At 44.7% G+C, this 22394-nt stretch overlaps 1 protein-coding gene across 12 annotated transcripts in view; it reads right to left on the reverse strand.

The window, feature by feature from the left end:
* Positions 1-21834, reverse strand: part of ZNF618 (zinc finger protein 618) — a 134643-nt gene extending 112809 nt beyond the window's left edge. For all 12 annotated transcript variants that reach the window (XM_067561501.1, XM_067561504.1, XM_067561497.1 and 9 more), the window contains exon 1: positions 21818-21834. The gene's annotated coding sequence lies outside the window, so the exon portion shown is untranslated. The remainder of the gene's footprint in view (positions 1-21817) is intronic.
* Positions 21835-22394: the final 560 nt, after the last annotated feature.

The following is a 22394-nucleotide window of genomic DNA, read 5'->3' on the forward strand; positions in this document are numbered from 1 at the left end:
AATGATGGCTTTCAAGTAATGAAATTCCCTGACTGTGGTGGGGTGATAGATGGAACACATATTCCAATTCTGGCCTCCAACCATCTTGCAATGGAGTATATCAATGGTCTTGCAGGTGCTGGTGGATCACTGGAAGCTTTTCACTGACATCAATGCGAGGTGGTCAGGTAAAGTGCATGATGCACACATCTTTCAGAACACTGGACTGTATTGAAAGCTGCATCCTGAGAATTTCTTTTCAGACCAGAAGATTCCAGTGGGAGATGTGGAAATGCCCATAGGGATCCTGGGAGACCCCACCTACCCCTTGCTCCCATGGCTCAGGAAGACTTACACCAGGAACCTGGACATTAGCAAGGAGCACTTCAACAACAGGCTGAGCAGGTGCTAATGACCATTAAATGTGCCTTCGGGCGATTAGACCTCAATGAGGAAAATATTCCCATGATCACTGTGGCCTGCTGCACTCCCCATAATATTTGCGAATCGAAGGGGGAAAAGTTTCCCCAGGGGTGGACCGCTGAGACTGATTGGTTGGCTGCTGATTTTAAGCAACCAGACACAAGGGTAATTAGAGGGGCGCAGCAGGAGGCTATTTGAATCAGGGAGGCTTTGAAGGAGCATTTTGACAATGATTCCCAGTAATGTGTCTTTATGTGATGCACTGGGCCAGGCAACGTTTACTTGCTGCACTGAATTATCCCCGCAGTGCTTGCTTCCTGAGCTTTAATTGCAAGCAGCAAATATTCCTACCCATAGTCCCTGTGTCAGCACTGAGCGATGTGTGTATGTATTTCACAAGTACAGATTTATTTCATTTCAAAGACTCCAATTTAATCAGAGGATCAAACACAAACTTTTGGACAACCAGAGGACATGACAAAGAACAACAGTCTGGTGGTTAGGGCTCTCCCAGCTGGGTGTAACTCTAGCTTTCATTGGGAAACCAGTCCCTAGGCATGGAGTGCACGGGGTACTGTGAGGGACCGGGAACATGCGAGGAATGCAAAGGGGGAATCTGGGGAGGGTATACGCCAGAGTTTTATAGTGGCTGGAGGGGCAGTCTGGAACAGATGTGCTCAGATTGAAGGTTAATTAGGGATTTCAGCATCTCTGTCTGGCCTTCCAGGACCTTTATCATCCACTCCTGCCCGTGTCCTTTCCTGGCTATCCTGCCTGAGTCTCTTGTTGACTGTCTTCCTCCACACTCTTGTTTCGCTAAGTGCTGCGTCTGTTGAGTGCAGCACTTCGCAAAACATATCCTCCTTATTCCTCCTGGGCCTGCACCTTATCTGTCGGAGGAGTGGGTTTCAAGGGCAGGTCTGCAGAAGCCAAAGTAAAACAATGAGCAGTGACAATATTAAGAGTGCACTCACAGCCGTGAATCACGAAAGTTGCACACACCTATTTCTCACTGTCCCTTGGCCAGCACACAGGTCAGTGCAAGTCCCAAATATGGTGAGTTCATGGGGACAGGGAAGTGGGCAGGGGGGAATGGGCAAGAAGAGACAAAGGGTGGTTTGCAAAGGGGATTTCTATAAGAGGCTAGGGAGCCCATTCTGAATATTGGTACCTTTTTCCACAGGCTAGGGGAATCAAACACAATATCTCACTCCTAAGGGTAATCAAGGATGCAAGGGTGTGTGTGGCTTCAAACTGGCTCTGTATGCCACTTGCCTGTGTGCTGCTCTGGTCTCTGCAGAAATAATTGCTTGGTGGCACGGCAAAGTTTCCTACAGTGGGGGGAGAAACCAGGCATCTCTCCCGAGGAACATTTGGCAAAGGATTGCAGAATACCTATAGGAAAGTTTCATAGAGATCTCTATGGAGGATTCCAGGATATCCCTGTGTACATTAACAAACTTTTCTGCCATGGCCCTGCTGCACAGATGGACAGGCTTTGTTCTTAATTTCTATCCCTTATGCCTCCTGTGCCATATAATAAAGTACATGAGAGCTCAACCTCCTTTCACCATGAAGTATCAAAGCAAAATGAGCACTTACCAGAGCTCTGCTCTCCTGCATCCTGTGCGCCAGACCCAGAGTGCTGGGACTGGATAGACCTTTCCAGAGTGGAAAAGAGGTCCCGGCTCGCAGCACCACCAGAACACCCTGCCGTGTGCTCCACATCATCCTCCACCCCACCTCTTCGTTCACCACTTCCTCATCTGGGTTGAGTCTGCTGGCCGCTCACTGCAGTCCCCCCGAAGTGTCCACAGGGCTCTTGGCAGTGAAGACCCGTTTACTAGACTTTATTTAAAATTGAACTAAATGCATAAAAACTCATTTTCTTCTCAAAATGAAGATATGGCATGAAAGCTTCAGTTAGTTAGTTAGTTAGTTAGTTCCACTGCTTCCAATAAGGATAAATTAAATAGAAATTTAAAAAACTCTTTCTTTCAAAAGGACCACAAGCACCAAAAACAGACGCGTCCAGAATTGAGGCCTAGGGGATAGACATAAGGCAAAAGAGGTGGGCCTTAAGGCAAAAAGGGGCATGGAAACCTGTTGAAAATTATATTATGGGAAAATATATCGAGTTAAAACTACTTCTGGAAATAACAATCTTGTCACTGGGAAGATGGTTCACAACAGTCTCTATCAATATCAAATATTGAGAATATCAAAACATTAGCGGGACGGATTACGTGACCTGGGAAGATATCTTTAAACTGTGTGAATCTATGATTTTGCCACCCACCTGAAACTCCCAGGACACAATACTTGCTGGGTGGATCCTTGACAGTTGATATATCACTGAAGGTCTCCGGTTAGATGAGGATTGAGGAGGGGCAGTGCCAACCTCTCTGGGACTGACAGGTGTGTACCCCTCTCTGGAAGCCCACTCCTGATGCCACTATCTTCTCTAATTATAGACCAGTCTCCAAACTTTCCATTATAACAATAGTAACTGGGGGAGTGAGGGGGAGGGGAGAAGGAAGGGGAGGGTGACTTTTCAATTCCAAAACTTTCCTGAGGCTGACAGTGAATCCTGTTGCATTTTTCTTTGGGGAGAGGACTGGCAAACTTCCAGGTCACCCCCAAACTCCTGAATCGGTATTTTCACTTGAAGGCCTGATAGTTCCCATTGTGAACATCAAGTATAGTGGACTGGTAAACCTGTGTTCCAAAGCAATTCCAAATGACTGTGGGGAGGCTCCCTGCACTGCAGATCTCACTCTGCACTTGTAGGGAGGTGCCCCTGCCTTTTGTGTTGGTAGAGAGCGCAGCTGGACGACATGGCAAGGCACAGAGTGATGTCAGTGCTTTAACCTGGCAATGACATCAGCATCTAGGAGCTGGGGGCTTGGAGGGGTCAGATTCTAATCAGACCCGTCAGCTCGTAGGCTAACTGCACCTCTGACCCCGCCTGGTTTCTCTGAGAGCACCTCCATGCGGGTCTTGGGCCTCACACAGCACCTCTTAGGGTGGAATCACGCAATTCCCCCACTCTCAAACTGGGCCCTGGCTGCAGTCCCCTGTGATCAACCGTGATTACCTCCGCAGATCTGTCTTATGTCCAATACCGGCCGTGCTGCCGCCTGCCAGAGCGCGACAGTGGTAGCCAGCAACCAGACAGCCTCCTTGAAGTGAACTATTATTTACTCAGGACCAAAGTATTTCAGAGAAAGAAGGTCTTAGAACAACGAAGAGATTGTCCGCACGTCCACCTCGCCAGGAGTCTAACCATCTTCTACCTGTGGACCCTGCGGGTCTGGCTTCCTACAGATGCCTCCTCGGAGACTCTCCAGGTTAGCTCATTGCTCTCAACAGCCCCAGGCCACTGACACTCCCCTCCCCATAACGCTTTTAACTATTTAGTGTCCTTTTAATCTCCGGGCTGCCAGCCCGGCTTCCATCTTCACTACAGACAGGATATAGGATTCTCAAAGTCCAATCTTCCCCCTTTTCCTTTCAAGTGTGTGTCCGGATGGTTTTATTTACTGAGCTACGGTGTTACCTTCCTGCACAATCACCACTACATGCAAGCTATACAGATGTATAATAAACATTTCACTATGCCCAAAATAAGTTATACAGGCTCTCTCAGTAATTAGGTTACACATCAATATTCCTATTTTATTACACAGCAGCTTCACGACTGACATGAACGCTTTCTAGGGAAAGAGGACCACCTCAAGGAGTTAACGCTATACAGAACACAGGTGGCAGCCCTGTCACCTGACTATTCCACACATGGAGGACTTGTGGCCTCCTCCTGGTCCTACACTACTTCCTATTATAGTCCACATGCCACAAATCCTAAGGAAAGATCAGAGGAAAATCTGGCTAATTTCCTAGTCTAGAGGCACCAGATAAAGACTGTGGGTCCGATTCTTGGCCCCATTCTGACCTGTGTGCACTGCCTGGGTTGCAAAAACATCCCTTGACTCCCCTACTGGGGATATGTCCAGTGTGGGGGAATCCACAAGAGGCACAGAAGTGGTAGGGGTTCCTGACGCAGGGGATGTTTGGGGCAGATAAAGGGGAGTGGTTGAAGCACGATATATTCCTGCAGTCCCCAGCTGGTAAGTGGTTCCTAGAGGTCCCCCTAGCTGCTCTGTGCCTGGGGCCAGGCTGGAGAGAGAATTTGTGAACCATATAAACTGGGCAAGCAGAGAACCTGGCCCACAGAATATTTAAGGAATTAAATTTTCATTTACAGTTGCTGCATAAACAGAGGGTCAGCACACAGCCAGTGCAGACCAGCCGCAACCCCCGGGAACGCAAGGGGCTCCCGAGACTCCACTGCAAGGCTGATACTCCCAGTGAAACTAATGGTGCATTCCCCACCTGGTCTCAAAGAAGGTGCACAGACCCAAACATGGCCATCCACTGCAGACTGCATCTTTGGAGAACTATCTTTTTGGCTGTGACAAACAATGAAGCCAGCAATGACTTAACGCATCAGCTGCTGCAACCAGAAGAAACTAGCATTTTCAGTTTGCTTTTTCTGATCTGGAGCATCGCTCTCATAAATAATGAAAGTAACTAAAAGCTACTTGAAAATACACACATTCCTCCCTTATGAAAGAATGAGAAAAATCCCCAATTATAAAAGGACATTTCTTCCAGCTAGGAATAATTTGTCATGTAATTCTCAGAAGACAGCCACAGAAGCATACATGCACTACGCTTCCTTTTGAGTGATCTGTGATTGCAGATGTATTGAGGCTTCTAATGAGGGATTTTTACAGCACACATCCTGCTGAGCATCTCAGGGGGTAGAAAGAGAGAGATCAGTTGAGACCCAGCCTTCAGCTGTCAGGTCCTCTGCACCTTCTTCTCAAGAGGAGCTGGGAAGAGAGAGTATGTGTGGGTGCGAATAGGGGCACCATCCTTAACTGACTACGGATATTCACGGTTTTCACTGGCATGGGATGTGGAGCATCCTGGATTCTTTCCCTGAAATGATGGTGATGAGGAGACCCAAGAATACGTAACTAACACCTAAGTCAGGCCTTTAGTCTTCAGTGCAGGAACCACTGAGTCCTCCAGGACAGTGTATGTGCTGTGCCCAAACACCAAAGGGCAAGGGCACCACAGCCAGAAAGGCAAGCACGACCACACACGGGTAGAGTGTTTCCTGGACTCAAGGGCTGCAAGACCAAGCCCCAGTTCAAACACGGCCACTAATGAGGTGGAGAGGATCACGGTTCATAGCGCAGAATGACAGCAGCTTCATCTCTGCTATAGGGGAACACGAGATTGCAACGTACGCCACAGCGTGAACACATGCCTCCCTCACGCTGGTACCCCCAACCAGAAATGCCAGGCCTGCCAGCTTGGACAGCAACTGCATGGGAAGAAAGCCAGTGATGCTGCTCCAAGTGAGAGTTTGTTAGTAGGGCACGGTAGATGACAGGGCCGTGTCCTCCTTGGGATGCACTGAACTCAGATAGATTAGTCACAATTTGAAAAGGGGCAAAACGACTTCTAATGCTCCTTATGTCACCCACCGTGCCCTGGGCAGATGTGACGGTGTAAAAGAACCCTAGTTCCAGAATTAAATACGTGAAGGTGAACCGGCACAATACAATTAGCTATGCAATCACAGAGCAATAAACCAGTAAAGAGGCTTCGTGTGTTTATTATTGGCGCTGGCCACTGCGGCCCCAACAGCCACTGTGTGTTGCCCATGGAGCAACGTTACCTCACGCAGGCACTGCTTAATGCTGCGAAGATGAGAGCATGAATACGATTTGGAAGCGTGGTGCCCATCTTTCCTCATGTATTCCCTCAGGACAGCCTCTCTCTCAGACCTCAAAGCGGTGAGAAATGAAGGAGTTCAGGGAAAGTTATTTATTTCTAGCTTTAGTTTATCTAGCTTCAACTTCCAGACATTTGGTCTCAGAGACTTATACATTTTAAGGCCAGAAGTGACCATCGTGATCATCTAATCTGACCTGTCTAAGATAAGCCATAGAACTTCTCCAAAATAATTCCTCTTCAAACTCGAGCTGACCTTTTAAAAAAACATCCAATCTTGACTTTAAAATTGCCAGTGATGGAGAATGCAGCACAGCCCTTGGTACATTTTTCAATGATTAATTACACTCTCAGTTAAAAATGTATGCCTTATTTCCAGTCTGAATTTGTCTAATTTCAACTTGCAGCCATTGGATCTTGTTCTAAGGAGTCATGGGATAATAAGGAAGGTGCTCTCATGGACCAGTAACTGGTTAAAGACTGGAAAGAAAGAGTAGGAATAAATGGTCAGTTTTCAGAATGGAAAGAGGTAAATAGTGGTACGCACAAGGATCTGTACTGGAACCAGTGCTGTTTAAATGGAAAAAGGAGTAAACAGTGAGTTGGCAAATTTTGCAAATAATACCAAATTACTCAAGATAGTTAAATCCAAAGCAGACTGTGAAGAGTTACAAAGGTACCTCACTAAACAGATCACTGGGCAACAAAAGGGTAGATGAAATTCCAGGTTGATAAATGCAAAATAATGCATATTGGAAAACATAATGCCAACTATATATACAAAATTATGGGATCTCAATTACCTGTTCCCACTCAAGAAAGAGATCTTGGCGTCATTGTGGATAGTTCTCTGAAAACGTCTGCTCAGTGTGAGCAGCCGTCAGACAAATGATGTTAGGATTTATTAGGAAAGGAATAGATCAAAAGACAATAAACATCATAATGCCATTATATAAATCCATGAGACACCCACACCTTGAATACTGCTGCAGTTCTGGTTGTTCCATGTCAAAGAAAAGAAACTAGAATTGGTACAGAGAAGAGCAATAAAAATTATTGAGGGTATGGAACAGCTTCTGTATGAGGAGAGATTAAAAAGACTGGGACCTTTCAGCTTGGAAAACATATGGGGAAATGATAGCGGTTTATAAAATCATGAATAGTGTGGAGAAAGTAAATAGGGGAGTGTTATTTATTTCTTCATATAATACAGGGGTCTCACCCAGGGAAATTAATAGGCAGTAGGTTTAAAACTAACATAAGGCAGTACTTCTTCACACAATGCAGAGTCAACCTGTGGAACTCATTGCCAGGGGATGTTGTGAAGGAGAAAACTATAACTGGGTTCAAAAAAGAATTAAATGAGTTCATGGAGGTTATGTCCATCAGTAGTTATTAGCCAAAATGGTCACAGATGCAACCCCGTGCTCTGGGTGTCCCAAACTGACCACTGCCAGAAGCTGAGAGTGGATCACAGGGGTTGGATCAATCAATGATGCCCTGTTCTATTCGTTCCCTCTGAAGCACCAGGCATTGGCCACTGTTGGAAGACAGGATATTGAGCTAGATGGGCCACTGGTCTGACCCAGTATGGCTATTCTTATGTCCTTATCTTTGTCTGCTAGATTGAAGAGCTCATTATCAAACATTTGTTCCCTATTTAGGCACTGTAGTCTACAAGTCATCCCTTAACCTTCTCGTTGTTAAGCTAAAGAGACTGGGCTCCTTGAGTCACATCTTCCATTCCTTTCATCATTCCCATGGCTCTTCTCTGAACTTTCTCCAATTTATCAACATCCTTCTGGAATTGTGACATCAGAACTGGACACAGGATTCCAGCAGCCGCCGTACCAGTGCCAAATACAGGAAAAATAACCTCTCTACCCCTACTCGAGAGTCCCCTATTTATGCATCATGGGGTCACATTAGCTCATTTGGCCACAATGTTGCACTTTGAGTGATTATCCACCATCACCCCCAAGTCCTTTCAGAATCTCTGCTTCCCAGGATAGAGTTCCCCATTCTATAAACACGGCCAACATTCTTTGTTCCTAGTTGTAAAATATTCCGTTTAGCCTTGTTGCTCGTGCCCAAGTTTATGTAGCAATCCAGATCACTCTGTGTCAGTTACTTGTCTTCTTCATTACTTTATCACTCCGCCAATTTTTGTGTCACCTACAAACTTTATCAGTGATGATTTCGTGTTTTCTTCCAGGTCATTAATAAAAATGTTAAATAGTGTAGTGCTAAGAACTGAACTCTGCAGGACCCTACTAGAACCCCAAACCTTTAGAGAGTCTCCCATTGTCAGTTTTTTGTGTGTTGTTTGCAATGTCAGTGTTGGTTCTGTGGATGGTCTTTCACATATTCGTTACAATGCTGGTGTGTTAGCTCTTTGTTATACAGAAATTTAATAAAGATCCTAATAATTAACATTCTAATTAAAATAATGTAAAATTAACCAGGACACACATGCAACTCTCTGGTGTCTGGGCCTTAGTAGCACTCTCTCTCCCTCATTTGGAGAATTGTGCCTTAAAAATATGCTCCAAATGCTAAACATAGCAGCAAAATAGATCGTGATCAATAAGAGGCTAGCGGCAGAGCTGCAATGAAGATATGAGAAGGGAATCTTTGACAAGTGACAATGAAGCAAAAATGAGATGCCTGTACTCTGGAAACAGGCTTTGCTACAAACATATTTCAACACAGACCTGAAACAGTGTGTGTGTTAAAACAAGGGACAGAAAATTCATCTCGCCATCTAAGAGAAATTCAGTAGAGACTGGCACTGCCACTGCCAGATTTCTGATCACTTTACGTGCCCCACAATTATCAATGTCCAGAAGAGCTAACTGCACTTTTCCTGGCAGGTGGTTAGATGCAGGCTAGCTTGATATGTCCCCAGAAAAATAAAAGTGTAAAAGTATTTTGGTGCTTTCAGAAAGTGGAGACACTGAACTCAGACTAATTTGGTCTCCGTGTAAGATACATACGGTATAAATGTAATTTTACTATTTCCCAAATTCTTAGAGGTTGCACAAATCACAGCTGGACTGCTCCATAAATGATAAAAACCCATTACAGCTGCGGAAACAGCTGTGAGGGAGTGTGTGGGTTGGGGAAATCAAGACAGTAATGAAGATGGAATTTCATCAGGTGACCTAACATTTTATTCTGATAAAGCTGCACTGAAAACTTCCACTTATAAACTGCAGTTCTTCCCATGACGTTTTCTGGAGGTAGGATTATTGTTTAGAATTTTTTAAATGTCTTAACTTCAGAGGTTAACAGAAATTTTCCTCCTCATTTAAACAGGCCAGCCGTTCTCTACACTGCTACTTGTCCAACACCCATCATTAGAGACATCTCAGCAAAATGATTCTAGAGTAGCTTAGCTCTTTCATTTTATGTCCACCTACACAAGGAAGATGAATGACCCCAAATGACAATGTTCTCTACAACAGGTCTTCTCTGGTCTCACCCTCAAGTGATGTTGACGGTGACTTAGCTGCTAATGTACATGGACAGATCCAACCATTTTCAACATCGCTATAGAAGTGTGATGGGATACCATGCTCAGCCAGGTCTCTACCATGTTTTTGGTAAGAAAGTATAAAACCGTTTTGCTTCATCTGCACTAGCAGATAAAAGCCATATTCCAATACGAGTTACAGGGATCTGGTCAGACGAGTTAATAATTAATTGCTCAATTAGTAATGGGTCGTTTGTCCAGTGGAGATGGACTCTTTCAATCTTAAAACCCAGCAATTGCTATTATTTATTTGTATTGTGGTAGCACCTCCAATCCCATTGTGCTAGGCACTATAAAATCACATAACAAAAAGATGATCCCTACGTCCTAGAGCTCACAGTCTGAAGAATGTGGCTGACCCACGACTGCTGAATTCTTGTTGGTGCTGAGATATCCCAGCATTCCTGAGATGGACATCAGCAGCACGGCACCTTGGGCCAGTGCAGAGCAGGATCCTGCTTACGCAGAACCAAGCACACCCATTTTCACTCAGCAGTCAGTGGCGTTTGCAGTTTTCGGTCTAATTATTTTTCTCACCTTTAGTTAATCATTTGGGGGGTGAAAGGCCATGCCTGGTCCGAATTTTGCATGGTGAAAGTGACTGCTGTGTGTTCTATTCCAAGGGGAAACATGGTAGGTCCCATACTCTCTAGGTTGGCATGGTCAGGGTGCTGCGGTTTCTTTGCCATCCCATTCACAAATCCAGTCAATGACGGATATTTACAGCACCCTGTGCTTTGATTTAAATCAGCCTCAGCAACGTATAGCCAATTCGACATCAGTTTGATTAGCCACCATCCTCTCCCGGCTCCCCAGAAACAGACACGTGCTGGCTAGACTGCGACTTGGTGGATGATGAAACTAAAACTCCTCCCTCCCCACTACCACAGAGGAGGCAAAGGCATCCCACCAACTAGCTGCTGGGCCACAAGCCACATGAAAGTGCATGGAATGATTCTGGCAAATGGCTTCTGCTCTCACAAGGGAAGAATGAAGAAATGTGAAGCAAATTAGCTTACTGCCTCTCTGAAAGAAGAATGGGTCCGCAGGACCTCTTCTTGCTCTGACCTCCAAAGGAGAACACTTCCAGTCCTTCTGCATTTCCCCCAAAACAGGGGCTGAAAAGCAGAAGCTTGGCAAGATGCTGCTATGCCTACATAGAACAAGATTTAGGGTTCTCTGGAAGAAAGGTGCTAAATAAATGCAAAGTATTACTAGATAGTGCTTTAAGTCAGAAGAATCTAAAAGTGCTTTAGAAATTACACACTGTACAGAATCACTTCATCCATCACTGAGATGCTACCAACTCTGGAGCAGAATCAACAGCTGTTGGGAGAACCCAGAACAATGTTACACAACACTAGAGGGCAGGAAGTGGATACAATTATGCATGGTGTAATATTCACAGGGACTTTAGATTCCTGAAATATGCAACTGCGACATCTCAGAGAAGAGTCAAATACAATTCACCCCACCACATTCAAGATTGGCTACACATCCTGATCACATAACATTGCCTGTTAGGGCCTTCACATCCTAAACTTTGACTACTAAAACGCCACAAATTAACTGACTGCACCTTAATTATGATATAAATAAACCAATGGCAGTACTAGAATGGGATCACTATATGAAATTAAAAAGCAGAGACTCCAAATTGGACTTAAATTGTTATATCTGCTGAAGAATGTGCTCGGCAATCTAAATATAGTATTTTAATTGTGTGTCCATCCTCCAGGGAAGCTGAATTGCTTCAACTCTTTTTAAAACAGGTGAAGTATAGAACTTTATCAGGTGGACTGAATTCTAGCAAACAAAAGTTAAAATTCTAAACATAACAAAAATTGAGAGCCACAATAAATTCATAAGTTATTAACAAAATTAATTCCAAGAACTATGCTATCCTTATTAAGGACACCTTGCGGATTGTTGGAAGAAGAAAGTCTAATAAAATACTTATTGGCTTATCTATCGTAAGAAATAGGAAAAGCTCAATGTTTGCCAAAAGGGAAAGAATCTAACCAGTCAGGGAAAAAATGTAATTCTTGCCAACAACTGACGTTAAAAATTAAATTTAAGTCTATAATAAAATAGTTGCCAGAATCTTTACATTTTTAAACATATAAATGTCAATAAAGAGGAAGAAATTCAAGGAAAATTAGAACAGAATAGATTAAGGGTTTACATATAAGGAAAAAATGAAAAGCTCAGTCTATATTGCTTGACTAAGAGATGACTGGGGGTTGACATGATGACTGTACACAAATATTTGTAAGTACTCAGACACTACAGAGCCAAGCATGGTATAAATGCTTAAAATGCTTTAGATTAGACAGATACGGTGCTGATCCAAAAGAAGACAACTGAATGATGAGCAGGACGAAAATAAGCAAAGAAAAACGTGGACAGAACAGTACACCAAATGGTGTGATAGCGAGAGCTGTCGAGCTGATGACTGGAGCAAATAAAGTGTTGGAAGTCACTTCACTGATGACATTTACAGTTAAACTATATAAAGCACCAGAGAATACACCAATATGGGAACAACCCCCACAATGGCCAGACTTTAGAGTGGAATTAGATGACCCAAGAAAAAAATATTTACTTGTCATTCTTCTTCTTTGATGACATTATTACCACTGGGTCTGAGCTTCTTAGTGTGAGAGAGAATCAAATCGCTCTAACACGGAATTTTTAATCCTCTGAAGCACTGACATTTGGGCAAGATGGTCTGCTGCCTAAGATCATGTGCTGGTCACACCACTGGAGATTGAATGTCTCCGTGAATTGTCGTCATTTCTTCTGCATACACATTTGTGGCATTACAGTTTTGTTTTAGCCTCAAGGAAAGACTCACTGTTTGGCGTTCCTTTAGCTTTAGTCCCAGTATTTCACATGGGGAGACCCAAACTTTTCCTCCCCCTCTTAAGTTGGTTGCTGGTTTTTTGGGATGGCTTGTGAGACCTCATAAGACTGCATCAAATTTCATTATGATAAAAGAACTTTTGTAATTTCTTGCCTAACTTGGCAATATCTTCCTCAGGTGCTGATGCAAGATGAATCTCGAGATTTTTACTCTCCAGGACTGGGAATCCTATGTGAATAGCTTCTTTCCAGAAGGGAAAATTACTTACTTGCCGTTCTGTTTCTATGAACAACTCACCACACAGAATTCCAAAACCCGCACCTCCTCCCCTTAGGTTGTGGGATCCTGTTCCAAGATGGGAGGGAGGGGTTCAGGAGGTTGGCTCCTCATAACTCAAATCATCATGTGGATATTTATACCTCCTTACGCATTTTTTTTCTACCTGGGGATGTCACTTCTCGATAGCAGATCCCTGACAGAGAAGCCAGAACTGCATGGAGGAAGAAGAGGGAGTCAGCAGTTTAGTGCTGCAGCAGTTTAGTCAATGGCAGCAGAGGTGCTGTGAGATTTTCCCACAGGGACCAGGAAGACGTCACCTGACAGTGCCTGCAGCCCCTTTCATTGACGTATGAACCTTAGGGGGAGGTAAAATAGTACAGTGGATGGTGGAAGGCTCCTAAATCAGAGCAGGGAATGGCTGCAAGGGGGCAGGAGGGGAGCTGCTGCTGAGGCTGGAAGGAGTTATACCAACCAGGAAAGAGCCAGAGGAGGAGCTACTGCTTCTCCACACACTGCCGCTAAAGTCACATCCTCTCTACACAGTTCAAGCTACTCAGAAACCCAGCTGCAACATGGCCACCTGCATTACCAGCATGAGATCAGGGTTGCAGCATGGTTCTATTAATATGATTTGGTCTGGGCTACCCCAGGTAAAACCGTACCCTACTACAGCACTGCTGGGACCCAACCATGTTGCAACATGGCTGCAATTTTAGCACAGACATGACGTAAAAGGCCCATCTCCCCATCAGGGATGCTCCAACTCAGCGCAGATCTACTCCAGCAGCCTCCTGCTCAGCACAACCCGTCCAGAAAAGGAAGCATCTGAGACACCTGCGAGGGACCTTTCTGCTAAGCCGAACACTAACGCGATAGCTGCTTTCGGGATCTTGGTTTCAGCGTTGTTAAACACTGTAACATGGATCCAGCTGTGTCCTCACACCTAGGTTCTAACCCAGGCAGGTCCAAGGTTTTAACTCAGTTAAGGGATAGCGATGACATTGCTTCTGCACAACATCTAACTGTTCTGCAAGAAAAAATTGTTGTCAGTTCTCAAAATTTCACATTAATAAACATGTACTGATATGTGGGGGTCACAGGCAAGTGAAGAGGTTAAGAAGGATTTGGGGTTTTCCCTCTAACATCATTAATTCTCAGTTTAAAACAGCTGCAGAGTCAACCATGGTTATTTCAAAGGCAGCAAGCTCTAGACACTTCAGATTGAAACAGAAGAGATGGCAAGACTTCTAAATTGTACAAAATCAATTAAATGCAATGAATAAATGACTACAAAGGAGCACTTCAACATGAAGGTTGTGAGATCAAGCACACCAAATTCAGTAACTCTAAAAAGAAAAGGTTGCACTGGCAACCCTAACTTGCCTGTATATTGTATGATATACATTAATAGTACAGAGCTTATATTAGAAAGAGCCATACAACTAACAAGGGACAGTTTCAAATAGTCATAACTTTATAAAAGCAATAACAAATATCTCCAACAAAACAAACGTCTTGTTGAGGATTCCATCACAGTCAAATTTCCAACGTCAGCCATTTTTGTAGCTTTGTCTAAAAGCATGGCTCCATTTCTTTTAAAATAGTAAAAAGATGTTTTCACCTTCACAAGAATAAAATAAAATGGTTAAATGGCCTTTGCTCACACTTTCCAAAAAACATAAAGATCAAGGAAAGACCATGCCTGGGAAACTTCAATCCTCATTCTGTGCGCACACAACAATTTATGGGAATAAATTCTGGCATTTAGACAGCTACATGCCTATTTGTGTGCACAAATGGGGTACTCATCTGTCTAAGTGGGATGGTTTACACCAACAAGGAATTGCAGGCACACAATAATACAGGTGTAACTTTTGCACATTCAAAATGGAGCTGACTACAGAAAAACTGAAGTACACAATCATGTCACCTTTAGAGGGACCCACTACAGTGCGATAACCTACCCGGTAATTCCTATGCTAAAAAATCTGTATTGAAAACTAAGGAAACTGAACTAGATTTTGGCAGGACTTGAGACATTAGAAAAGGGAAAGAATTACTATGTCACTGTATCCATCCATCTTCTGGTGGCCAATACAAAGCTGTTCCCTCCAGTGCTTTCTCCAGGCTAGTTTTCAAAGACTCCACTATTACTTCCATTGTATCTGGCCCATCAGTTTTTCCAAACCTTGCAATTATTTTGTTTTTTCTCTGCACTTCCTCAAATATCCTCTGCATGTACAATATGTGGGCTTGGAAGGATTCCATTTTTATCAGTAAATGTCAGTAAACGACTTCACTATACACACACAAACCAATGAAAAAGTATTTCCATTGATGATAATCGAAATTTAGAGATGGCAAAGTATGAGAAATGGTTGCTTGAGAACTTTTATTACAGTTTGATTTAAGGATATTTACTTTGTATATTCTGACATGTGATGTTAACAATTTGTGTTTTAATGGTTATAAAGCTTTAACTTTTTGAATCTCGATGTCTGCTGCAATTAAATAATTATTGTCTGATCCCTCTCCCATACTTTCGCATATTGTGAAAATTTAAATCAACACAAAGTGGAAAAAATGCTTAAAAATAAACATTGATATTATTCATCAAAATCATAAACAAATAAAAATTAATTTCTGCCAAGCCTAACAATATGTAAGTTTTGACTAATGGCATTTCAGTAGGGACATTTGGAGGTATAATAAAAGGCCTGCATAACATATGATCTCCTGGATACCCAGGAGTCTTCCAAAACTGAGCTAGTCACCTAGCATTCCTAAACATCCTCTCCTAGATCAGTAACTGGTTAAAAGATAGGACACAGAGGGTAGGAATAAATGGTCAATTTTCAGAATGGAGAGAGGTAAATAGCGGTGTCCCCCAGAGGTCTGTATCGGGACCAGTACTGTTCAACATACTCATTCATGATCTGGAAAAACGATAAGCAGTGATGTGGCAAAATTTGCAGATGATACAAAACTACTCAAGACAGTTAAGTTCAAAGTAGACTGAGAAGAGTTACAAAGGGATCTCACAAAACTGAGTAACTGGGCAACAAAATGGCAGACGAAATTCAATGTTGGTAAATGCAAAGTAATGCAAATCGGAAAACATAATCACAAATATACATATAAAACGATGGGGTCTAAATTAGCTGTTACCACTCAAGAAAGAGATCTTGGAGTCATTGTGGAAAGTTCTCTGAAAACATCCACTCAATGTGCAGCAACAGACAAAAAAGCTAACAGAATGTTGGAAATCATTAGGAAAGGGCTAGATAATAAAACAGAAAATATCATATTGCCTCCTTATAAATCCATGGTACGCCCACATCTTGAATGCTGTGTGTAAATCTGGTAGTCCCATCTCAAAAAAGATATACTGGAATTGGAAAAGGTAAAGAAAAGGACAACAAAAATTATAAAGGGTATCAAACACCTTCCATATAAAGAGAGATTAATAAAACTGGGACTTTTCCATTTGGAAAAGAGACGACTGAGGGGGATATGATAGAGCTCTATAAAATCATGACTGGTGTGGAGAAAGTAAATAAGGAAGTGTTATTTACTCCTTCTTATAACACAGGAACTAGGGATCACCAAATGAAATTAATAAGCCACAGGTTTAAAATGAACAAAAGGAACAAACAACGGACAGTCAACCTGTGGAACTCCATGCCAGAGGATGTCGTGAAGGCCAAGACTATAACAGGGTTCAAAAAAGAACTAGATAAATTCATGGAGGATAGGTCCATCAATGGCTATTAGCCAGGATGGACAGGGATGCAAAACCACGCTCTGAAGTGTCCCTAGCCTCTGTTTACCAGAGACTGGGAATGGCCAACAGGGGAAGAATCACTTGATGATCACCTGTTCTGTTAATTTCCTCTGAAGCACCTGGCACTGGCCACTGTCAGAGGACAAGATACAGGGCTAGATGAACCATTGGTCTGACCCAGTATGGCCATTCTTATGTCCTTAAGACCATCTGGACATGCGAAGTGGCATATTCCAGAAGTAAATACTGGTATTATTTATTATATTTAAGCATCCAGAAGTCCTAAGTAAGTGAGAGCAATAAAGTAATAGACAACTGGGAAGTGAATATAGGGAAAGGCAGATGGCACTCTGCAGATAACCAAATGATATTGGCTTAGTAATGGGGGAATGAAGGATACAAGAGAGCAGCTGGGAGAAAAGAGCTTGGCTGTGCCATGGTAGGATGTGCTCCACCTGATGGATTATACGTTAGCAGTTCTTTTATTAGTGGACAGACAGAACCGCAAGCCCGAGCAAACGGGGGGAAAAACAAAAGCACAATATGCAGCTTTAAAGGAGGGGTTGAACAGTGACCCTGGGAGTGATCCCAGTGTCAAAGAGCTTCATGTGCCAAGGTAAAAGCATCATGTCCTAGAGGAGATCTATTATACCACAGTGTTCCTGTGCACTCTTTGAAACCAGATGAAAAAGCCACATTGACAACAGAGTTAGGCCTGGTCTACCTGCTGGGATTAATGCACTCTGAATTTCTATGCACTAACTAGTGTATATTATGCAGTCCACAATAACTGCACCCACTCTATAAAATGGTTTCTACCCCAGTATGGACTGGTGTGTGGATACAGCAGGAACTTTGTGCAGATTAAGTGCAAAGCATTCTAGGTGGATTCCCCATGATGCTTTGCTTCATTGATAGACTATTAATTCTGGGAGTTTTCTCACTGTGTGTTGTCAGAAACATAGGGGAAGTTAGCCAGAAGCAAATGGAAGCCTGCGGTTTGAGGTCAAACTCAACAACTTCTAAGACAACGAGAGTTCTGTGGCACTTTAAAGACTAACAAATTTAATATTTGAAGACATTAGCTTTCGAGAGACTCTCTTCTTCAGATGCAGAAAGCTAATGTCTTCAAATATTAAATCTGTTAGTCTTTAAAGTGCCTCAGAACTCTCGTTGTCTTTGCTGTATACAGACTAACACGGCTACCCCTCTGGAACTATTCAACAACTTCCATGTTTTCTCTCCTGCCACCCTATGATTCATCTCTTGTGAGTAAGCTCGTACCATTCCCTAACAGCGCTCTTCTGTCAGCCGTCACGGACGAGCCGTGTTCCAGGCCGTGGGGCTGACAATCACCAATACACCGATGCTGCTGGAGAGTTATTTGAGGTCTCGCCATTAGGTGGCTTTGGTAGTCAACCACAGGATATGGTAGTTGAAATACCATTTCATTATGTGTATCTGTATTTGCTTAGTGTCCTACGCTCCAGTAATCACTGCAGTGGAAATGGTTTCATTCCACTCACAGATGACTTCCCACCACAGAAGAAAGGAAGAAAAGATTTAGGATCTTACAGCTCAGTTACAACATTACAACAAAGAGCTAATTTATCAGGTTACAGCCATAAATATAACTCAAGACCTTCAGAAAAAGCTGCTGGGTAAAATTTTCAAAAGCGCCTAAGGGCCAGATATTTAAAGTTATTAGACACCGAACTCATGAACGGGAGTTAGCAGCCTAATTATCTCTAAAAATCAGGCCCTAAGTGACTTAGGAGCCTAAATCCCATTTTCAAAAGGACCTGTCTCATTATGCTCCTAAGTCAGTTAAGCCCTTTGGAAAACTTTATCCCTTGCTAAAAAAGCCACATTTGTTTCCTTCTTATCACGTCAGCCACATAACCCCCTCCCTGCTCTGCTGCACCCACCCCACTATCCCCCTATCCCATTCATATGGACCGCCCAATCCCAGGGTGCCATCTCACCTCCTCTACCGGGCACCTCCCGACTCCACAGGTACACATGGCTCCCTCTCCGCTGATGCATTCCCTGCACACCATGGCTCTCCTCTTTCTCCCGCCACGCCCGCCCACTGCATGAACCACGAAGCCCCATTTTTGTTCTGCCCCACTGCCCTGCGTATGACACAGAATCCCTCAGCATTCTGATCTGTGCTCCTCCACCGCTCACAGGTGCCAAGCAGTGCCCTCACCACCCCAAAATCCCTCCTCTCTCTCTCTCTCTCTCTCTCTCTCGTTTCTTCCATGTAATGATTGCTCCTGGTAGATGAGTTTGTCACTTTGCTAGTTGCTGGCTTTGTCCTGATCTCGGCTGCTCCTTTACGAGCTGGCTGAATGTCAGCATTTCAATAAGAGACAGGCGGGAGGCTGCCTCTTACAGTACATTCAGGACTAGCTAGATGATTTGATTATTATTGAGCAAAGTTAATTCTATAAAAAGGCCACTTCCTGCTCCATGCTCGCACCATCTCACGCAGAGCTCTGTGGGACATGCAGCTAAACTGTGGAATGGGAGTTTGGTTATGGTGTCTGCAAACCTGCCATTCTTTCACTTTGACAAAGCTTTGTGCCGGAGCAGTCCGCCAATGACAGCACATATTTCCAGACTGCCATTCACCCTGCAGGTTCCCACTGCCCTTTAAGAACTACTCTCTGTGACGCTAAGGATCAGTTCGGCCAACAGTGAAATGCAGTCAACTCTATGGTAAACTGCACACTCATGTGACTGTCCCAGATTTTGTAAATTTGTTCTAGGTCATTTCTGCCCTGGCCTGTTTCCCAGACAGCTGCAGCAGTGCTGGGGTGTGCACTCCTGCAGCTCAACAGCACAGATTGCAGTGCTCATCTCCCTCACTGATGGCCGAATATCTCAGCTGCAGCTCCTGAGCTGAGACAACTAGGAAGGACGGAAGGATGGGTCAAGTGAGATCTGGGGTTTGCAGGCAGGGATGGGATGGAGAAGGGAAAATTTTTGACGCAACCCTGGGGTTATGTCAGTCTGGAAATGTTCTGATTATTTCCACGGCCTTTTCCTACCGCCATAGAAGCAGATCCCTTAACATTCACCAGAATTTACCCAACCCCTCTGGTGGCTGGAGACTGAGCAGCTCCCCTTCCGCTTGTCTGAAAAATTGGCCCTCGAGAAAAATGTCAAGTGCTGGCAACCATGGGGGGAAGCATTTGCTATTTGTACTGGGGACGTCTGCCCCCATACTGGCATGTAATAGAGCTATAGGGAGACTGTGCAGGAAGCAGCCAATAGCAGAGAGGCTGCGAGGAGCAGCCAATCAGGGTCCAGCAGGCCATAGAAGAAGAGCTGCAGGGCAGAGCAGGGTCAGTGGATGCCTAGAACTCAAGGAGGGAAGGCTGGGTTCCTCACAGGTGGATGGAAGGGAAAGCTGGGTTCCTCGCAGGTGGATAGAAGCTAGCACCCTGGACAGAGCAGTGCTGGCAGGGACCAGGGGAGCTGCTAGGACTGACATGCTGAGGCCCTGAGGTCAGGGTGAAGAAGGTGCTGGGTCCCTAGGGAAGTGGCCCAGGAAAATGTACTGAGGAGTTGGAGGGGACACAGCACGTTGCTGCCATCTACAGAGTCCCTGGGTTGGGACCCGGAGCAGTGGACGGGCCCGGGTTCCTGCCCCCACTGGCCACTTGGGAAGTGACTGGATGCTTGGACTGCAGTACTAATCCCTGGAAGGGGGGCCACAGATTGCGACACAGCCGGAAGCGACACAGGTCAGAGAGCGGCCGTGACGACGGGCAAGGCACCATCGGGAGGGGTGTACCAACCTGCAGAGCTAATCCCCAAGATGGCCAGCAGGGGGCGCCAGCGGGGGCAGTGAAACACCCTCACACTATTCAATTCCGAGACTTACAACTCTCACTTTATAGAAATGTTCATTAATAACAATTAAAAACCCTGACACAGACACATCATGGGGCAAACCATCCCATGATCCTGGACATGCAGTGCATCACCGGTCCCAATGGGCCCTCAGAAACCCTAGTGAACACGAGAGTCCCCCAAAGCACAAACTAAGCAGAAGATGGGGCCCACCCCTTTCCTGTCAGATTCCTTTAGTCTGTCCTGAGCCCCAATCCTGTCCCTCCACCCCCACCACACACACACACACACACACACACACACACACACACACACCCTGTTCCTTCTGCTTCCTAGGGGATTTCTCTGTTTGGAATGGATGGGGCTGAGTCAGGAACTCCGAGTTTTCACATTAACACTTTCTAGATTAGGAAAGAAAGTGATATATTTTCCTGTTCCCTCTGCCCCCATCCCTGGCTCCCACTTCAGAGGCAGAATCTAGTCCTGAGTCCTGGTCCTAGGCACACCCTACAATGCCACAATTCAGCTCTGCTTGGAGCGGCAAGGATCACCAACACAAAAGCCTTGCCCGGGAAGGCCTAACACTGCTTCTATCAGTGCAGGAGAAAGAATTCAGCCCCCACCCACCCAAGCAGAGGATTCTGTGTGTGCCAGGAGCGGCAGAGGCTGGGCTCCCCCTTTTCCTGGCCACCGAGCAATGCCGGAGTGGCTGTCACCTCCTTGTTCCCTGGCCACCTGGAATGCACTGCAACCAGCAACTGGGTCACCTCCCTGTCCTTGTAGAAGTGAGGTCTGGCACAGGGCCCTGTGGTGGTGGCCCCTCTCTTCCCGAGTAGCAGCAGGGTGGCTTGCACCACAGTCATGGCAGTGGGAGCCCTCCCCTGCCCAGAACAACAGAGGGCGTAGCCTACTCTGATAGAGGACATAGGACCAGCCATTTATTACCTCTGCAGGAGGCTGCCTGAAGACTCAGGCAGACGTCCCTGCACTGGTTACACTCAGGGCAAACTTTCCTTTACAGCCATAAAGAGTAGAAACATTTGTTTAAAATGAAAAGAGATGCTGACCTCATCATGTGTCTCTAGGAGCCAGGGCCCTAGAAACAGGCCTATAGTGACTATGCTTTAATCAGACCACTGCCCCATGCCTTGCTCTGTGGCCGTCATTTCTGGCTTTCACCTAAGAGTGACTTCTACCCCAGAGACTGACACTGAACAAAGACAGAATTGCCAAGGCTATTCACATCACAACCAGAGATGAGAGAAATAGGGCCACAAACCTGCTTGAAGAGCTTCTCTTCCCAGTACTGCTGTTCCCATCAGCCTAGAAAACAAGAGACAAAGAAGGGCTGGTTAGGGTCTGACAGAGCAGAGACTCCCAGTTCATAACCCTTCCCAATCACAACAAAACAACATTTTGCACTGATAGTGTCTTGCTTTGTCCATCCTGCAAGGCTGCAGCCCCACCCCCAACTTTTCTTCTGGATGAAAATGGGAACTGAGGAAGGGGCAATGGATTATATCAATTATTGTTATTTGTACTGTGGATATGCCAAAGGCCAGAATCAGAAAGCGGTTCCCCATCCTGGCAGTTCGTTGGGGCAGGGACTATCGCTCTATTGGGTGTTTGTATAGAACCCAGCACACTTGGGCCCTGGCCCATGACTTGGCTCATATGTGTTATGATGATGATTAATAATAGTAGTAATTAAGACTACACAGTCCTGGCCCTCGAAATGTTCATAGTTGTAGGCCCCAATCCTGCAAAGACTTATGTACATACTTCACTTCGGAGTATGGTAGGACTGCTCATGATCTCCAAGCTAACCATGTGCACAAGTCTTTGGCAGATCAAGG

This window comes from Emydura macquarii, unplaced genomic scaffold (assembly GCF_026122565.2).
Source record: "Emydura macquarii macquarii isolate MOO-44397 ecotype Brisbane River unplaced genomic scaffold, CSIRO-AGI_Emac_v2 contig_2417, whole genome shotgun sequence".
Classification (NCBI taxonomy): Eukaryota; Metazoa; Chordata; order Testudines; family Chelidae; genus Emydura; species Emydura macquarii.